This window comes from Molothrus aeneus, chromosome Z (assembly GCF_037042795.1).
Source record: "Molothrus aeneus isolate 106 chromosome Z, BPBGC_Maene_1.0, whole genome shotgun sequence".
Lineage (NCBI taxonomy): Eukaryota > Metazoa > Chordata > Aves > Passeriformes > Icteridae > Molothrus > Molothrus aeneus.
The window spans coordinates 73,623,594-73,644,791 of record NC_089680.1 but is presented as its reverse complement, the minus strand read 5'-3'; the positions used below and the strand labels follow the sequence as shown (position 1 = coordinate 73,644,791).

The 21,198-nt window shown below is 44.9% G+C and overlaps 1 pseudogene; it reads left to right on the top strand.

Moving 5' to 3' along the window:
- Nucleotides 1–12,366: 12,366 nt before the first annotated feature.
- LOC136569417 (serine/threonine-protein kinase PAK 3-like) overlaps nucleotides 12,367–21,198 on the top strand; it is a 67,625-nt pseudogene continuing 58,793 nt past the window's right edge.

Sequence of the window (21,198 nt, the reverse complement as noted above, 5' to 3'; positions counted from 1 at the left end):
CAATTTGATCACTAAGTATCCATCCTAGATATTTCCAAGGCGCAAATAATTGAATTTTTTCAGGAGCTACAGCCAATCCATGCAGTTTCAGGGCATCGTGTATTTTTTGAATTTGTTGACCTGTAAAAGGTTGTGGCTGCGCAAATAAAATATCATCCATATAATCATAAATGATTGTTTCAGGCCAGGCTGGTCGCAAAGGTTGTAAAGCATTGCCAACATACAGTTGACACAAGGTGGCGCGGTTGCGCATCCCCTGCGGAAGAGTAAGCCATTCAAACCTCTGGTCTGGCTCTTCCTATTTAAAGCCGGTAAGGTAAAGGCAAACCTCCGAGTGTCTCGAGGGTGAAGAGCAATAGTAAAAAAGCAGTCCTAAAGATCTACAATCAAAAGTGGCCAGTCCCTTGGCAACATAGCCGGGTTAGGTAATCCTGGTTGTAAGGCTCCCATAAGCTCCATTTGTTCATTTACAGCCCACAAATCATGTAGTAAGCAATACTTCCCTGACTTCTTTTTAATAATAAAGATAGGGGTATTCCATGGACTTGTTGACAGCTGTAAATGACCTTGCTTATATTGTTCATGTACTAGTATATGAACTTGTTCCAGACTTTCCCTTTTTAACGGCCACTGCTTAACCCACACTGGAACATCTGTGGTCCAAGTTAATGGGATTGGGAAAGTCCACGCAATGGCCATTAGCCTAAAGGGTGCTCATTTCTCAGCACCACCCCTATTTGAGCCAAAATATCCCAACCAATAAGGCACTGTACGGTAGGGAGCAAAGGTACACTTGAGAAAACACTCCACAAAGTTTTTCCATCAATAGTTACAGATAACATGGGTGATTTTCTTGCAAGTGTTAGGCCTCCAACCCCGGTAATTGTCACTGTGGTTGGCTGTAATGGCCAGTTGTGGGGCAAGAAATCCGGACTAACAATGCTGGAGTCCGCGCCAGTATCCAATAATCCTTCCAAGGTTTGCCTTTCATCCTGATAAACCAGTATTACAGTGGGCTTTGGTCGATCATTCAGGGTCATTGTTAATAAAGTAAGTCCTCCAGTGGAACCAAATCCTCGATCCCTTCTCCACTGTGATTGACGAGGGGGTAAAGTTTTAGCCATTTGTTCCAAAGGAATCAATTGAGCTATCTTTGTCATTTCTCGATTTGTATAGGTAGAAAAAGAGTATGCACCATAACACAAATTTCCCCTGTATAATCAGTGTCTATTACCCCAGGTAAAACAAATAATCCCATCATGGTAGCCGATGAATGACCCAGAAGTAAAGCTCCCATAGGTAATCCATCAATGATGATTGGACCCATTATTCCAGTCGGAACCTTTTGCAGTTGGGTGGTCATCAAGGTTACTGCTGCTGCAGCTGCCACGTCCAATCCGAGCCTCCCGGCGGTGGCTGGTTGAAGGGAAGCTGGGCTGAGGTGTTGACGGCAGCTACTTGTGTCTGGGCGCGGCTGCTGGTGGACGCGCTGGCTTTCCCATTTCCCGAGCGGTGTTGGCAAGCTCCGGTGTTGTGGGTGTCCAAGCGACAATTTTGGCACCAGACGTTGACTGCTTGACAGGCCTGTGGCGTATGTCCCATGCCTCCACACCGGTAACATTTGAATCGGCCAGTAGATGGAGCCCGTGGAGTATTTATTGCCGCTGCTTGTAGGGGGGCAAGAGCAGCTAACACCTGACTCTGTGAGGCTGCTGCCTGTTTTTGTAATGCTGTTCCTAATTCCTTAATAGCATCTACTACCATTGCTTGATTCCCTACGGGCACATTTGCCAATCGTTCTAAAGCTTCTTCTATAGACCAATTAGCTCCTAGGGTATTTAATACGTTCATTTAATACGTTGTTTGTAGCCTGATTATTGTTCTGGAGTGCACATTGCTTTAACAAAGTACCCTTCATGAAATCAGGGACTCCTGCCCACTCAATAGCATTGGCTACCTTATCTATAAAAGATCCAAATGATTCATCTCTTCCTTGCTTTATTCCCATATAAGAAGGAATCCCCCCTGGCTCTTTTATCCTTCTATAGCCAACCACACCAGATGCATAGCCTCCCGACACTTATCAGGACCAAGTAACGCTTGTGCTTCTGTTCGAAGAAAAGGCCCTAGACCCATTAGCTCTTCTAGGGTTATTCCGTGTAACGGGTCGCTTGGCTGCCGTATTATTGCTACTCATTCCTGGCAGAGTGATTGCCAGTGTGCATTAAACAAGAGCTGCTGATGCTGAGTGAAGATAAGCTTCGCTATTCCTCTGCAATCAGCTGGCAGCAAAACCTGAGTCCCCCAGATAGAATCAAGCATTTGTTTTGTGGGCTCACCGGTTACCCCAAATTGACTAACTGTGGACCGTAATTGCGACAACAACTTCCAGTCTAAAGCAGTTATTGTTGCTTGAAACCCGCCCCCTGCCACAGGAGAATATATCACCGGACAAGCAACATCCATAGCTGCTTTTATAGCCTCCTCATCCCCCGTATCCATGATATCTTTTGCTACCGCTGCCCATGCCTCCCTTCGCCCCCATGCAATGCCCTTCGCTAGGTCACTCTCTGACCCAGGGATCGGCGCCATTACCAGGAGGAGGAGATGGAGGGTTTGACACAGGCGGTGCGGATGGTGCTGTTGTAGCACACGTGGGGGGTGAGCTGCTGCTTGAAGCAGGAGCCGATGTTGGTGGCAAAATGACTGTAGATGTGGCAGGGGGTAACAGACAATTAAACCAGCCCCCATAACCCTTATTCTTTTCATGCGCCACGCTAGCTTGCTTAGCAGCCTTTTCTTTTGCCTGATATTGGAATAACTCATCATGCACAACTCGCCACAGCTTTCCCAACTTTTTTGCAGTTTTATCATCATCTATGACTGCCTGCCACAGCTTGTCCCCAGATTTACGCCACTCTGTTAATTCATGAACTGTATGAGGATTTTGAAAAACTCCCTGTTCATACCCATAAGCTAACAACCCAGGAAGCTCTTTCTGCAAATCTATGCCCTTAACCTGACGCTTTTGTAAAAAGCAAGTAAATAAATCATATGTTGCTTGCCTTTCTCCATCCATTTTAAAAACGTCAGTGCTGTTGCAGCCCCACAAGGTCTTGGCAGCACGTATCGGCCGGGCTCTCCGTTGAGGTCACCCAGGGCCCAGCCTGGTGGACTGATTGCAAAGCCCCTGTATGAAGCTCAGCAGACGTAGCCATTCACCTGGGGCAAACCATAGAAAGAAGCCTTCCTAAAATTAAAGGATGCACTGACAACTGCTCCAGCATTCGGGTTACCTGATTTGTCTAAAGATTTTCAGCTCTTTATACAGGAAAGGCTGCGCCTTGCACTAGGAGTCCTGATCCAACGTCTGGGAAGCTGGAAAAGGCCGGTGGGCTACTTTTTCAAACAACCTGACAACATAAGTGCCGGGTGGCCTCCATGTCTGCAGGCAGTTGCAGCCACTGTGATGCTGATACAAGAAGCCAGGAAGCTTACCATAGGAAGGCACATAGATGTCTATGTACCACACATAGATGTCTATGTACCACCACTGTCTTAGAGCAGAAGGGGGGCCATTGGCTATCCCCAAGCAGCATGATGAAATTCCAGGTAGTCCTGACTGAGCAGGATGATGTCACACTAAAAACAACTAACCTTTTGAATCCAGCTTTGTTCCTAAGTACCACAACTGAAGAAGGCCCATTAGAGCATGACTGTGGAGAGGTAAGAGAGTACACCTATTCAGCAAAAGAAGACCTGAAAGATGTCCCGCTAGAACAGCCAGAGTGGGAGCTGTTTACAGATGGGAGCAGCTTGGTGGAAAACGGAACCAGATACGCTGGATATGCGGTAGCAACAGTCAGTACAGTAGTGGAGGCAAAGGCATTACCACCAAATACATCTGCCCAGAAGGCAGAACTGGTTGCTTTAACCAGGGCACTAGAATTAAGTGAAGGGAAAAAGGTAAATATCTGGACTGACTCAAAATATGCTTTTGGAGTGGTGCATGTACACAGAGCACTATGGAAAGAAAGAGGATTACTATCTTCTTGAGGTATGCACATTAAACATCAGGATGCAGTCCTGCAATTGATAAAAGCAGTACAAAAATCTGAACAAGTGGCAATCATACACTGTAAAGCACACTAATCAGGGAACTCCAAAATCTGTGAGGGAAATCGAACGGCAGACTGGGCAGCCCGACAGGTTGCTTGAAGGGTGCAAACAACAATGCATTGATACCTTTAAAGCTTAATGTATCCCAATTCAATTTGCCTCCAGAACCAAAATATTCAGTAGAAGATGAGAGACTGGCACGTTTGCTAAATGCACAAAAGAATTCAGAGGGATGGTATGTGACTGCACAAGGACAAATAGTGGTACCCCCCTTGATAATGAGAGAAGTTCTACAAATTAAACATAATCAATGTCACTGGGGAGCAGAGGCAATTGCTAAAGAAGAGTTTAATTTCGGTACGGATGTTAACAATGGCAAAATCAGTATTGTCAAAATGTGATATCTGCTGGAAAAAAACCCCAGTGGCTCGGCGACAAGCACAGCTAGGAAGAATTTGGATAGGAATAGAGCCAGGAGACTATTGGCAGGTAGATTTTGTAGAACTGCCAAGAATTCGAGGATACAAATACCCGTTACTGGGGGTTGACACATTCTCTGGGTGGCCAGAAGCCCTCTCCTGTCGCACGAACCAAGCAAAGGAAACAGTTAAGTGGTTACTACAGGAGATTATTCCCAGGTTCGGGGTACCCCTAGGGGTATCATCAGATAGGGGGCCCCATTTCATAGCTACAGTAGTAAGAGATGTAAGTAGATTGCTGGGGATAACCTGGGACCTCCACACACCATGGAGACCCCAGTCGAGTGGACAGGTAGAGAGGATGAATCAGACACTAAAAAGGCAAATCAGTAAAATAAGCCAAGAAGCCAAATTGCAGTGGCCCCAGGCTTTGCCAATAGCACTACTGAGGATTCGGATAAAGCCTAGGAGTGGGATGTCAGGCAGTCCTTATGAGATATTGTATGGGAAACCATATGAATCTCCTGAGCCTAACCCTAATGTACACGTCACAGGAAAGCAGGAAGTGAATAATTATGTTCTGTCTCTCAGGAAAACTTTAGCTCGGCTCCGGAGCATCCTCGTGTGGAATAGACCACTGACTCTCGAGAACCCAGTTCATAACACACATCCAGGAGACGAGGTGTACATCAAGAACTGGAACGAAGAACCGCTGAAAGAAAAGTGGAGTGGACCCCATCAGGTACTGCTGACCACCTTTACAGCAGTCAAAGGAGCCGGCGTGGACCCCTGGATTCATTACACCTGAGTGAAGAAAATCCATCCTGAATCACGGACTGTGTAAACTGTGGAACCAACAAGGCTGCAGATAAGATGTCTTTAATTACTTTGAGAATGCTATCAGTAATTGTGCCAATGTTATGGTCATTAATGTCTTTGGGATGTGGAATGCAAAATGATCAACTACTCTTCATTCTAGAATGAAGAGAGATACAAACAGAAACACAGGTGATAAAGGTTTCTAATGCAGTTCAGGCTGAGAATGTAATGATTGGATTAGTCAAAGACTTTGCCAAAATGCAAACACCAGTAGAATAACTGCCTGTTTGCCAATACCAAAGGCAGCAAGAGACTCAGTAAATTGGGGAATCATAACATCAAAACTACCTGAAATACAAAAGAACAAAACAATTACATGTAAACAGGTACCCGAATCGAGGCAAGTAATCAAGGAAACTTGGGAGAAAATAGGAACATGGATGAGATCCATGGGCCAGAAAGACTGTATTCTAAGTGATGGCATACTGGGAACCCCTATGGGAGAATCAGGAGGCATCACACAATGGCAATGCTATTTGCCACACTATCAAAAGATTATAGAAAATGCTACAGAAACCACTCTGGTATGGAAGTGTGAGGCCAAGGATCAGAAAGATCAGATAGAGCCTTGGGACAGTGCGTGGTCTATGAGTATTCTTCAAAAATTCCAATATATGGCAAACACCCCTTGGTGTATTAAGTGGGAAGGCTCCAAGAATGAAACAGATCTAACAGTAACAAACACTGCCACTAGGAGCAGAAGGAGGGCAGACAAAGTAAGTTGGTGGCCATGTAATAAAACTTAGGACTGCACTTCTGATGATGCAGAGATAAAACAGATGCCACCCCTGGCAATAGCCCTACAAATTGGTTGTGCTTGCAGAGGGATCAAACATAAACAAGGCAGAGTGAATTATAAAGCAGTCATAGGATGTACCAGAATCACAGTCCAAGGTCCGGGACAATTTGTATGGGCAGCAAGCAATGGCACCTGGACAACGCATCTGCCTGTAGATGGGAAAGTAAAGGAGAATTCTTTAGGCCTTCCAACCTCCTGTCCAATTTGGAAAAAGTCCCCAGTTAACAGAAAACATAAACTTCTGCAGAGAAGAGCAAGATGGGAAGTCCTAGACAGTGAAAATCCAGATGACACTTGGCAAGAACCCTCTAGCGGAGTGAAATTTGGGTGAGACCTAGAGTCCTTACTTGGTCCTATAGCAAACTATCAGAGTAGGGAGATGCTGTACAAACTTACAGGTCAGGTAGATAGACTGGCAAGCGTCACCTGGGAGGGATTTAAAGAATTAAACGTACGATTACAAGCCACCACAAAAATGACTTTACAAAATCGATTAGCCTTAGATTTGTTACTCCTGAAAGAGCATGGAGTATGTGGATTTTAAAGGGACAAGTTGATCATTGCTGCGTTCATATCCCAAATGTAACTGCAGATGTAGAATATGACATCAATCAGTTGAAACAAATAGAGCATGAAGCAAAAAAAGAGCAAAAGGACTTGACTACAAGCTGGTTAGGAAAAAATCTTTAAAGGGTTAGGGTGGAATATGAGTTCATGGATTAAATCTATCATTGAGAGTGTGATAATCTTACTAATTGTATTCTTAGCAATTTGGTTAGTTTACAGCATCTTAAAGGGAGAGATACAGAAGAAAACATCCTGGAACCAGAAAATAATAAAGGCACTGACATGAGATCCACGCCCACCATCTTCTGGTTCTCCAGTTTGTGATAGCATCCACATCAACCCTGGATTTGAAGAACCCCAAGTATAAATTGAGGACTAAAGGACTGTATCAAGTGAAAACATTTACACCTATAGTAAAGTGAAAATGCTTTCAAAGGGGGGAGAATGATACTGAAGCCCTGGAAAATGTTAAAAATAGTCTTTGAAAATATTAGGCTTTGTGTTTTCTCAGATCACCACACCTGCGTAAGCAGTATGATAAAAATATAATTGTTGGATGTGATGATTATTTAGTAATTAAATATAATTATGATATAACCATAAGAAGAATAGTGAGACACTATGTTGGAAATTTAAAGGGGGCTATGTTTAGATGAAATCTGTGTATACAATAGAACAATATAAGTTTGATAATTAACATGAAAGTTACATAATGATAGAGTATAAAACACGTTCACCTCGAATGTATGGTTGGAATCAGATTTGGGTGGAAACTACCCCGATTCCCAGAGCTCTAAAATAAACAGCACCGCATACAATCGCTTATGTGATTATGTGTTTTTGAACGCTAAAAGAGGCACAGGTACATGGGAGACTAAAGTACAGCCCAAAATGATTAAATCTCTAACTACAATACACCTGTGGAAATAAGGAATGGAGGGCAATAAGGAATGCAAAGAAGATGCAGTCGTACTATAGAGACTTTCTGTAGCTGCCTAAGAGTGTTTGTTATCAATTTTAATGGTATATGAAATTTTTTTCTTTGCATGTCCCAAAGGGCATGTTCTGCACGTCTTGGGTCATATTGTGGACATTTTGCATTTAAAACAATATTAGACAGCTGTGCTGAGACTACAGATAAATTCTAGATATCTGGTTCTAAATTATAGAATATTTAGATATTCTAAACTATAGATCTCTAAATTCTAGATACCTGGTTATCACAGACTTGATGAACCTTCAGATACAATCCTGGAGCAGCCAAGAAGAGCAAAGACAAAAACTTAGGCAAAAGTGATTCTTGGTTAAATGTGGAGAATATCAAAGCTTTTTTAGTATTACTTTTCCTAGATGGAAACCATAGAGTCTGTGATCTAAAATGTCTCCTACAATCCATAGCTGCTTACCAAGAGCAGAGATATTAGCCAAAGGAATAAATCATGCTGCACACAGATAATCAAGAGATTTCATAATGTGGCCTAAACAATAACAAATCTTTGATATTGAACTGCATTGCTGCTGCCTCAGCAGCCTCCAGATGAATGAGTAGACTAATTCACTGATGCTGTTGAGTCAGAGATGGAATGAAAGACTCCAGTCTTCAGAAGCTGAATCAGAAGGCAATTGAATCAAGGGAGTGTGTCTTTTATAATGTGACTTGCTAAGGCGGGACTTGGTTGGTCTCAAAGTAAAAACCTCTCACACTATTGGTGAACTATGAATAGCACACTCTGGAGAACCATATCTATAAACAAGGGTTACAGAAGGAGAGATAATAATTGTTTTAATTCTTTTCCCAGGCTTGGCCTGGGAGAAATTCTCTCTGTTCTTGCTTCGACTGAACTGAGGATATTCACAATTCCCCCTTTTTGCTTAGAGGAGGAGGCAGTGTTTGTTTGATCCTGTGCGATCCCTTGCAGGAAAGAGAATAAACACAGCTCCAGAGTTTATCAGTTACCAATCAAAACCTCAATCAGACATTGGCTCAGAATGGTCAAAGAGATCTCATACTTATTCTATTACATTCCATAAACTTTAACTCTTAATTGTAAAAGTCAGTTACCAACTTTTAGTATAGTAACATTGTTAATCTGCTGGTAACACTGGAGTCTAACTTGTCAACAATCTCTTTCTGGAAACAAAGAAAAGAGAAAATGTTCATTCCCCACTTGTAGAGGGCTCAGCTTGTTGATGGTCGGTGTCTTGATCATCATTCAAAGACTGATGACTGATGGTCAGCACTTTGGCCACTGCTTGAAGGTTGCCTGCTGGCCACATTCTGTTTCTGATGTTGACAGTCAGGGTGAACACTCCTTGCAGGTATCCATCGTACCCCAGTACCTGCGGAGACATATGCATACCCGCGGCCTCAGGCCATAAGGTGGCACGGGCCCTCCCACTTCTTGGTGGCAAGGTCCCATATCCAGACCTTGGCTCCAGGCAGGTGCGTCTCACCTGCTGAATTCAACGAGAGAAAATGATTCAGAATTACAGGAATCTCTGAATTCTTTGGCACTGTAAGGTGATTAATTGGATATAAAGCTTTTTCTAGTCGACTGTGTGAAGTCTCTCCCGGCATTCCCCTTTTACATTTTTCCAGAACATGCTTCAAGTGCATGAGCGCGTTCAACAATAGCTTGACCCATTGGGGAATGCAGAATGCCAAGTTTATGTGAGACTCCCCATAAGCATACAGAATGACGTGTTTTCTTGTGAGACAAGGCAGGGCCATTGTCAGTTTCCACAGAAGAAGGTAGCCCCAAAACTGCAAAAGCCATCCTCCAATGGGCAATCACGTTGCAACCCCTTTGAGCAGATGCCCACGTGGCAGAGTGTCGCAGACATCTTTTCCCTAAAAATCCTTTCTTTAGGATTTTTCCTTCTGAGAAGCTGAGAGGCCTCAGAGACAGAATGTAAACAATGCTGATCTGCTGCTGTGGAATGCAACAGGTTCACCTGAGATTGGCCCATCTTGGCTGTTTATAATTAATGGCCAATCAAGGACCGAGCTATCTCGGACAGAGTCCAAGAGAGCTGCCTTTGTTATTATTCTTTTCTTTTCTTTTCTTAGCTTAGCTAGCTTCTGAGAAAACCTGTCCTTCTTTTTCTTTTTAGTATAGTTATAATGTAATATATATATATATAATCAAATAAGAAATCGAGCCTTCTGATCATGGAGTCAACATTCTCATCTCTTCCTTCACCTGAAAACCCCTGTGAGCACGGTCACAGCAGAGGAGAAGGTGTCAATAGACACATGCACATAGGAAACTCGGCAATGTGAGTAACATCTATTTGCCAAAGCTCCAAGCCCCTTAAGCCTCTGGGGTTCAGCCCTGCTGGTAAAGGTGCAGCAAGTCCATGACAGTCAGCACAAGAACTGACAGTGTCATGAGCTTCAGTCAACATTAACTGAAATTGCTTTTGCAGAGTAGGTGCACTTTGAGGAAAAAAATCATGCGATGCTTTGGCTTGCGCAATCTTGTCAGGCTGAAGCGCTACCCATGCAGGGTTAGCCAACCTGTCAGCCCTGCATTACCTTCTGCTATGAAACCTGGTAAAGTGGTGAGACTCCGCATGTGCAGGATGGAATACAAATGAACCTGGCTTTCAATTGCACACCACAAGGCTTTCAATACTGAAAAAAAGCTGCCTTCTTGATCTCTCTCAGAAGTGAGCAATCCAAATGCTTGGTTATGTCTGCCACATAGGCAGAGTCAGTGACCAAATTCAGAGGCACCTGAGAAAATTTCTGGAATGCCATAGAAACAGCCTTTAGTTCAACCAATTGGGCCGAGCCGGACACGTGGCCTTCCAGCACTTGCCATCCGGACTCATCCTTCCAGGTAACAATAGCCTTCCCTGTTTTTCCTGAGCTGTCAGTGAAGACGGTGGGTCCCTGCACTGGCACTCAACTATTATTTGGCCGTAAGGACCGACTGATTGCTTTTGCCAGCTGCAGTAACTTGTGACTGGGCAGATGATAAGCAATGTAGCAGGCATAGGGCCTGCAAGGGCTCCTTGGCATGCAGAAGCCTAAGACAGGAAATGCCAAGTCATGGTAATTGGGCTAGAAGCCCCTCTCTTCTGCCCTCGGACCCCTGCTTATCTCTCTGTAAGACTATAGGTCACTTTCCTTGAACCCTTTCTACTGGACAATTTCTCATACCCCTGTACCCTAGATAAAGAGCTGCTTTTGCCCAGCTCGGGCAGAACAGCTGTTACTGGGAACTTCACAGGTGAATCAATAAAGACTCTCCTGTGGAACCCCACAGAGACTTCTCCTCTCTCTCCCTGTGTCTGCCTGCCTAGGCACCTAGCAAGCTGAAGGGCTGCAATCACAATGAGCTGATAGTCACTAAAGAGCTGATATCACTTAAACTTGCTAAGGTGGCCTGCAGCTAAGAATTGCTTGGGAGCTCGGACAGTCTGTCCTGACCCGGACTGCGCTACCTGGGCCGCTGCAGCCTGCTGGAGACACCCCGAAACCCAGCAAAAGGCCGCAATAAATGGCGCACCGAATAGAAGGAACTCTGGAACAGCATTTCTTTTGAAATCCTTATTGCCTTCAGATTGCTAGGACCCCCGAAGAAAAGCCTCCATTATAGCAGGCCTCTTCTGCAGGGGGGGGGGGTCAGTCGACCCTCACAGCTGACATCTGAACGAGTGTTCGAGGAGACTGACAACAGCAGACCGCTTCCAGCAGACCCTTGACTCACACCCAGCTGAAGTAGTGTAAGTTTAAAAAGAGCATTTATCATGGGCATCTTGGGTCCCCTTTTTGGTTTTTTTTTGTTTTTTTTTCCTTTTGTCTGCTGGTAGGTTTCTGGTTCAGCTGTCTGTCTCTGTCCGGACATGGGTAGGGTGGTTCTGGGGTGGCCCGCGCTTCAAAGGATGAATCTGGACTCTTCACTTTTTCAGTCTTCAGATTGTTTATTATTAATTATCTACAGAATTTTGTTTCTGCCCAGCAGAGGTCTGACCTGCAAGGCAGCCAAGGGCACTCTGACCACCCACGGGGCAGTCGTGTCTTTTTATACTAAAAACTACCTATATCATATTTACTTTTATTTCCCATACCTTTCACCCATATTCGCTGGAACTCTCCTGCACATCAGCACTCGCTATCCCACATGATGAAGAGAGAGCTGTGTCAGAAGAGCAAAGATTGCATTTTCTTGGTCTTCCTAACAGCCAGAAGAAACGTGAGTCCAAAGAACTTTGTTGGTTGTTCCTGGCCTCCTTTTAGACGACTCTTTTCTGCTTTAATGCAGAAGTCTCTTTTCTCACATGGATGGAATGTGGTGGAATTGGCAGTTGCTTCAGGCTGTCAGGCAGCATGGGAGTTTTGTCTTGTCTCTGCTGAGGATTTGGTGAATTTTCCATTGGTCACTTGGTGGTGTCACACTGGGCTGAGCTCAGCAGCCGACTCTGCTGTCCACAGGGGATGCATTGGGACGCCAAGGCCCTCAGGGCTGGAATTCGGGGGAGGGCGGGCTCAGAGCGCGCGGAGGCTGGGCCCGTCAGGAGCTGCTGCTGCTGGCGCTCGCTGTGCTCAGCCAGCTGGGCCGAGCAGCCGCGGCCATGGAGACACAGGCGGGAGCTGTGGCCGAGGCCGGCAGGCGGCCCGGGCCGGCTCGCAGCTGCGAGGACGGCGGCAGCCCGTGCACTGAGGCCGAGGCCGTGGTGGGCGCTTTGCGGGCAGGGCTTTTCCGAGCTGGCCGCAATGTGCTGCCTCCCGTGTGGGCCCGGCTGCGGCAGAGGCTGGTGGCAGCGTGGCGGGGCCGGCCATAGCAGCAGCTGGCCGTGCCCAGGGCCGCAGCTGCAGCTCTCCCCTGCCGGCCACAGCAGCAGCCGCTCGCCTCCGAGGCTCCGGTGGTTGCCGAAGATGAGGGGCCCGGCCCCCGGCGCGCCCTGGAGCCCCGCAGCGAGAGGAGCCGCCTGCGCCGCAAAGGGCAGCGCAGAGGGTGCAGGTTGAGGAGGAGGAGGAGGAGGACATGAGGCTCGCTCTGGGCCGCGCTGGGGCAGCTTGGGCCTCTCGGCCTTCGCCTTGAGCCCTTTGCTTCTTTTCCATGAGCCCTGATGGCCGTCCTTGGCCAAGGGCCCCTGCAGCTCTTCCCAGGGCTGCAGGAAAAGCTGCCTCAGTCACTGATGCACAGAATCACTGCCTTGGAAGACAGGCACCTTTGAGATGATGGAGTCCAACCCATGCCCTAACACTTCAACTAAAGCACGGCACCGAGTGCCACATCCAGTCTTCTTTGAAAGGCTTGCAGGGATGGGGAGTCCACCAGCTCCCTGCAGGGCTCTGTCCAGGGAGACCCTAGCTAACAATGGGGCCTTCTACCCCCCAGCGCTTGGAGCTCTGCAAGTTTGTCTTTCTGCTTAGGCAAAGGCCATGGAAAAGTACTGGGAAAAGTAGTCACAAATAGATTGGCCTACAGAGCTCTAAAGAGATGTGCAAAGAATACAGAAACCCAACAATAAAAAAAAAAGGGTAAAAGCTAAATGGCATCAGCAAAGTCTTGTGCATAAACAACGAGCTGCAGATGGTCTTGTCAGCCCTCTTTCTTTGTATTTCTGGGAAGCAAAGGAATCCTGCTTGAGCCTCTGGGGAGATGGGTTTGGGAGGTAAAAGTGACTTCTTTTTTCTCCTTGGGGCAGCTCCTTTTCCTAATGTCAACTGAGCCTCTCTCCAGCCTGATGCCTGTTGTGATTGTTGCAGCAAAACAATTGATGGCAGATGTGAGATCTCAGCACATTGTTCCCAATGTCCAGAGATGCCAAGAGAACCCTTGGGGGTCTCGAAAATCCTAGAATGTTGCCAAGAGTGTCTAGTAGCTTGATTTTGATCCATCCACAGAAATAACAAGAGTTTGAAGACAAGAGAATCACTCTAGAGTAAAAGGTGTAAAATAGACACATTTAGAAAGTGAAATATAGACTTTAAAGTTTTTAAGTACAAAAAAGTTATAGAGACAAGATAGAGAGATCAAAGCGTGTCTTGTCCTTCTTCTTCCTTCTTCTTGTCCTCCATCTCCTGTAGTGATGTTGGCATTTGAAGATTAGTTTATAGTGAAAGTGCACTTGCCAACATGAGTGAAAAGCATTGAGAAATAAAAGTAAATATTGTGTACGTAGATATTAGTATAAAAAGACATGACCGCCCCGTAAGTAGTCAGAAAGTGCCTGTGACTGCTTGCAAATCAGACCTCTGTTGGGCAGACAGAAAATTTTGTAGATAAGAAATAATAAACAACCTGAAGACCGAAAAGCTGAAGAGTCCAGACTCATCCTTTAAAACGCGTGCCACCCAAGAACCACACTACCCGTGTCGAAGCAAAGACAGACAGCCGAACCCGACATTTGGCGTCCCTGGGTGGGCACCCAGTGAGCACCCGGTGGGCAGCCAGCAAACGACCCAGTGAGCTACTCAGCAGCAACCATCGATCCAGCAGCATCCAGCAGCATTTGCTGAGCCACAGTGAGCTCTGTTGTGCACCTCTTGCACAAAGGCAACCTTGAAGCTCCGAGTAGGCAGTTCCCGAACTAGACTCATTCCCAAGAGAGCACTGATAACTCCTTGAGAAAACAGCCAGAAAGCAGCCAGCAGAATCTGCAGAAGCAGCGACCGCAGAGAACACCGCACTCCACCTCCACCGAAGAAAGTTCGTAGCAAGACAGCCCAGATCAGAATCAGAAAAGGCGCCTCCGAATCCATCTCCTGTGACCTGCAGGCCAGAGACCAAGAGCCTTCAGACTGCTCTGACGACAAGAATTCGGTAAGAAAGTCAAGAATTAAGAACATGGAGAGTACACTTTCCCAAGAACAAATAGAAATTCTGTCCGACCTACAGAGCGTAGCAGACACACACACAAAGAAGATCCCAAAGAAAAAGCTTAGAGAATTATTGCTGTGGGTGCGGTGTAATTACCCGTACTCAGAAACACAGTTGTTATTTGAAGTAAACTTTTAGCAAGAAGTTAACAGACACCTATATTTTCTAGCCACCAATGATGATAAGACAGCCTTGAAATTGCTGTCTTCAGCAAGAATCATGTTAGAGGCGACCTCGACTCAGTTAAGAAAGTCAGCCAAGCAACAAGTTGTTGCAAGTCCCAAAAAGACAGAGAGACCAGAGCAAGGCTCCAAGCAAAGATTAGCTCTGATCTCAATTAACCCGGAGAGAAAAGTGCCCGAGAAAAGGGAACCAAGAAAAATGTCATTGCCTTCAGTCCCACCATCCCAAAAACCCAAGAGAACCCCAAAGCGCCCCGAAACTCCAGAGAGTGCAAGAGCTTCAGACTCTGACTCAGACACAGATGATGCCATTCTACTCCCTAATGAAATAAAGTTTTCTCCTAGCGATATCGAAGAAGCAGAGAGAGAAGAAGTAGAAAAAGTAGCAGAGTCAGAGAAAGGAGTTCAAAAAGAACAAGCAAAGAAGAGAGATGCGCTCTCGCAGCATGCGCGGCGGCGCAGAAGCGGCGGCGGCCGGCAGAGAGAGCGTAGAAGCAATAAGAGACACGAGTTCTAGTGCAGCTTTTGCGAGCACAACGCCGAAAGCAGCGGCAGCTCCATTTAGCGCAGTGTCAAAAATGCGCGAGTCGAGCAAGACTCAAAAGACAGCCAGAGAAGACTTTCAAACCGATGCGGCAGCGTCAAACACAAGCAGCAAAAGCAGAGCAGCTGCAGAACTCCAGCGAGCTGCCACGGAGGGACGCAAGAGACGCGCAGTAGTGACGTCAGACCCAGAAATCTAGACCAAGAGATCAGCTCGAATTGCAGCGCGAAGGGGGGCACCCGCGGGGGGGGGGGCTGCGCGCTTCAGCGGGAGGTGTAGATACAGCGTCAGAAGAAGAAGAAAGAAGAACAAAAACAGACAATAAAGAAGAGACTTCAGAAGTAGAGCGAGACAGAAACAGTGACGTCAGTACAAGAGAAGCAAGAAGCGTCCCCGAAAGCACGCATGCGCGAGAAGTGCCGGCAGAGCGAAGTCAAGGGCAAATCCGATCCTCTGTGACGTCTGAGGCGAAAAGGAGGGGCCACGTTCAAAGTTCGACATCCCGGGGCTCCACCCCCTCTCCGAGACCGATGCCTTTAGTTTCAAATCCCATAGTTCAAACCCCTTCCACTCAAAAGCATTCAAGTATTCAGCCCTCAATGCCAGCTCAGTTAACAGCCATGCAAACTCAGTCTCAAACACAGCTGCGAGCGTTGCAGTCTGCCGAGCAAGAAGCGACAGAGTTCGTGTCGTCATCAAAGTTGTCCAAGCAGGCGACAGCGCCACCTCGTAGAGAGACGACCACATTGCAAGACATGTCAAAACTGCTCGACAGCGCCACCACATCACCTGCTAGCCAAACTGCGACAATGCAGCAATTTTTTCCAACAATTTATAAAAAGAAAGCTACATTAAAGAAAACAAAAACAAAAAAAACAACACAGCAAAAAGATAATATTCCATCAACTTCAAGATCATATGAAGTTAAAGACAGCTCCAATGAAGCACAGCCTCAAGAAGAAGAAATGATACACATTACAGCAAGAGAGAAAATTCCAGCATAGATGCTTTCAGCAGCAAAAGCAGCAAAGAATCTCCTGCAGTCTTTTGATGCAGCAAAAAGAACACATTCAAGAGAGCCTCAAGTTTCATTTCCAGATTTAAGAGCAAAACCAAAGACCTCAAGTCGAAGAACATAGAGCGAAAAATCACCAAGAGCCTCCACGATTCCATTGTGCAAGCAATGGCCAATAGAGTTTCCAGAAGAAGAAGAAAAACAGCCAATAGAACCGATAGACTGAAAAGAAATTAGAAATGAATTATCAAAAGAAAAAAGTTTGATCAGAAGATCAAGAGACATAATAATACCAGTGACGTATGATGCACAAAGCCAAAATCCAAAGTGAGAAAAGTTAAGTCATAAAGTGATCAAAGACTTATCAAAGGCCATTCAGAACAATGGTCTGAATTCGCAGTACTTCAAACAGCTCCTGAAGAAGACATTCAATACGTATGATTTCACGCCATTCGACATTCGATGTCTTGTGTCGATGATTCTCACTGACACACAAAGCCTTATCTGAGACAAAAGATAGAGAAGATATCTCACAGAGTTGAGAGCCAGCTATCAAAGTAAGCCAAACGCAAACCTCACAGAAGCACAGCTAGCAAGAGATCCTCCAGATGACAATCCGGTAGAACAAGCAGCACAGCTTCCACGACGAGTGTTGAATGACATCAAAGAAGCAGCACGCAAAGCAATCTTGCAGATTGCTCCAGCAAGAGTTCCAAACATCCCATTCTCATGCGTCAAGCAAAGTCCCACAGAACCATTCTCATCTTTCATAGACCAGCTCACGCAAGCTGTAGATCGACAAGTGACGATTGATGAGGCGAAGCAACCTCTCATAGAAAGTCTAGCTTTCAGCAATGCCAACCCAGATTGTCAACGAGTCATCAGCGCAATGCCAAGACGGCCATCCTTAGCAGAGATAGTAAAAGCATGCAGCAGAGTGGAGACACCTCAGCACGTTGCGTTGATCGTGAGAAATAAACTGAGAAGAGAATAGGGAAAACAGATAAGAAGAAACCCAGAGAAGCAGTCAAAAGATCAAAATAAAGTTGAAAAGATGCTAAAAAAAGTACTCCAACAACAGAGTGAAAACATAAATAAAGTTCTTGCAACTATCCAGAAGAAGAGCACTCCATCAAGAAGACAATGTTACAAATGTAGAGCGTTTAGACACTTGAAAAAGAATTGTCCACATGCACACACACAAGTGCAAACACAAAAGCCTGCAAAGCCACTTTGTGCACAGTGTAGAAGAAGAAGACACTCTGTGAAAGAATGTTTTTCCCAGACAGACGTAGAAGAGAATCCTCTACCGCTTCCGAAAAACGAGAGAAGGAGCGCGCCCACAAACCGTCAGCGCGCGTCGACACAAGTGATAGCAGTGACACAACTACCAACAAGACAGTCATCGGAAATCGTCAAGCAGACGCCCTCAGCAAACTCCTCAGCCGATTCTCAAGCGACCCAGAACTCCTTCCACCAGAAGCACAGTGCACACTAGCAACTTCCAAATTAATTTGCTTTCTAGATGAAAGTCATGCAAAAGTTCCAACAGAAATCCGCAGAGATTCATACAAAAAACAAGATTTCTTAATAATAAGACAAGACAAGAGCAGAATCCTTAGACTTATTGTTTATCCGTCAGTTGTTTCCGCAGATAAAAATACAGAACTGACAGTTCTAGCAAAAGCACTTCGTCCACCATTGACCGTGGCAGAGAACACTCAAATCGCGAGAGCTTTTGCTCTGCCACCACACGCCATTGAAGTCATGTCAATCTTCGATGAAAAAGAGCTTCCTTTGAGAGAACATGTCGAAATACATACCACATGAGTAAAACACATAAGTCGAGATCGACCCACGCTCACATGCCAATTAACTTGTGGAGACAGAACAATAGAAGTCAAAAACATGCTCGACACAAGAGCAAAGGTCACAGTAATATCCTACATCTTTTGGCCTCGCAACTAGAACTTGATTGCGCCCTTGAGATCGCTCTCAAGCATAGAGAGAGTTTCTCTGTGTCTGCAGAGTGAGAATGCCATCGTTGTCACAAGACCAAGAAACAAGACAGCGATCATTCGTCCTTTCGTTGTGCAGAAGCCAATCACAGTTTGGAGACGAGATCTCTTAACACAATGAAGCACGAAGATCGAAGTAGATTTTTAGTAAGAGTCACTGCAACACTCTCCACATTGAAGTTGACTTAGAAAACAGATGATCCAATCTAAGTAGATCAGTGGCCCCTAGAGAAAAAAAAGTTGAGTGCATTGAAAACCCTAGTCCAAGAACAGTTGCAGAAAAGACACATCAAGCCGACAAACAGCCCTTAGAATTCTCCAGTGTTCGTCATCAAGAAGAAGCTGTCAGGCAAATAGAAGCTGTTGCACGATCTCAAGAAGATCAATGAAGTCCTCAAAAACATGAGACCACTTCAGCTAAGTCTTCCATCTGTTTCGATGATTCCCAGAGATTGGCCGCTTGTAGTCATTGACCTCAAAGACTGTTTCTTCAACATTCCACTTCATCCAGATGATGCTCCGAAGCTTGCCTTTTCAGTTCCAAATATCAACAAAGAAACGCCTCTGCAACAGTACCATTGAGTAGTCCTTCCTCAAAACCTGAAAAACTCGCCGACAATCTGCCAATAGTACGTGGCACGAGCTTTGTTGCCAGCGCAGAAGAAGTTCCCGAAAGTGAAGATCATTCATTATATAGATGATTTGCTCATTGCAGCGTCAACACAACAAGAGCTGCAAAAAGCTCGTGACTGTGTCATTGCAGACGTGCAAAAGGCAAGTCTAGAAATCAGTGTTTCGAAGATTCAAGAAGTCGTGCCTTAGAAATATCTAGAGTGGAAAATCTCAGAGAAAACAATAAAGCCTCAAAAAATAGAAATCAGCACAAGAATCAACAATCTGCATGATTTACAACAACTTCTAAGAGAAATCAACTAGATGAAGTCGATTTTGAGAATCACAAACAGTGACATTCCAGCGTTACTTGATCTTTTGAGAAGAAATGCAGACATTCGATCTCCCAAGACGCTCACAAAAGAAGCAAAGAGAGAGTTAGAGAAAGTTACAGATGCCATTCAGAAGAGACAGGCACATCGATTCGTTGAATCGTTGCCTTTCCAGTTAGCAGTGATAAGAAAGAAAGCACAATTCCATAGTTTGATCTTCCAATGAGACGCATCTCAGAGAGATCCTTTAATAATCATAGAGTAGATTTTCCTACCGTATAAGCCTTCAAAGACAATTCTGACAGATTTAGAGATAGCAGCACAAATCATCATAAAAGAAAGAACAAGATTGCTGACAATAGCGAGACGAGAATTTTCAAAGATTTATCTACCTTTGAAAAAAAATTATTTTGATTGGGCGATGCAGAAATCAAAAAATTTGTTAATTGCATTGTTAGCTTTTCCAAGAGCTTGCACAATCAATTTTCCACAACATAAAATGTTGCAATCGCAAATATGCTACAGAGCAAAGCCAAAAATAAGTGAAGAACCTCTAGACAAGATCACAGTGTTCACTGATAGCTCAGAGAAGACACACAAGTCAGTGATCACATAGATGAACTCAACGACAAGAGAATGAGAATCAAACGTGAAGACAGTTCAAAGCTCTCCGCAAATTGTAGAGTTGGCAGCTGTTGTCCGAACATTTCAGTTGTTCCAACAACCACTCAATTTAGTCACAGACTCTGCATACGTTGCAAGTGTAGTCAAGCGATTAGAAAGTTCGCTCTTGAAAGAAGTCAGCAATGAAGTTTTACATTCCTATCTAGTGAGCATGAAAACAGTGCTAGAAAGCAAAAAAGAAGAATATTTCATCACTCACATCAGAGCGCACACAACACTTCCAAAATTTCTAGGAGAAGAGAATGCTCAAGCAAACAGATTGACAATGCCCATTTCACAAACACTTCCGGACATTTTTGAGCAAGCACAACTAAGTCATGCATTTTTTCATCAGAATGCACAAGCGTTGATAGAATCCTTTCGTCTCACAAAAACTCAAGCGAGAGAAATCATTAGTGCTTGTCCAGATTGTCAACTCGTGCAACCACCTGCTTCAACAAAAGCAGTCAATCCACGAAGACTGCAAAGTCTTCAGCTGTAGCAAACAAATGTCACAAAATATCCATCATTTGGGAGACTCAAAAATGTTCATGTGTCAATAAATACATTCTCGGAAGCAATCTTTGCTTCAGCACATGCAAGAGAAACAGCAAAACATGCTTGTCGACATTTTTTACAAGCATTTGCATCGTTAAGTGTGCCTCAAGAAATAAAAACAGATAATAGTCCAACATATACAGGCAGGGTGCTTGACAGATTCCTGAAAAAATGGAGTGTCAAACACACATTTGGCATTCCACATTCACCCACAAGTCAAGCAATCATTGAAAGAACACATCACACCCTGAAATCCCTTTTAGATAGGCAGAAAAAGGGAGAGCCAGAAGCGACACCACACATGAAATTAAACAAAGCATTGTATGTGTTGAATTTTCTTAACAGCTCGTCTTCTGAACCCAATCCGCCAATCGTGAAGCATTTTTCAAACAGCTCTCAAGCAAAACTAAGAGAGAATCCTTTAGTTTTGATCAAAAACCCAGAGACAAGACAAATAGAGGGTCCTTTCAAACTAATCACTTGAAGCAAGAGTTTCGCTTGTGTTTCCACAAGGCGAGAGCTGAAGTAGGTGTCAGCGCAGCACGTGAAACCATTTCGGAGAAGAGAGCAAGAGAGCACAGATCCCAGAAGCAGAGAAACAAGTACGCAGACAGAAAAAGAAACTCAAGTTGTGAACAGCAACTCAGAAAAAA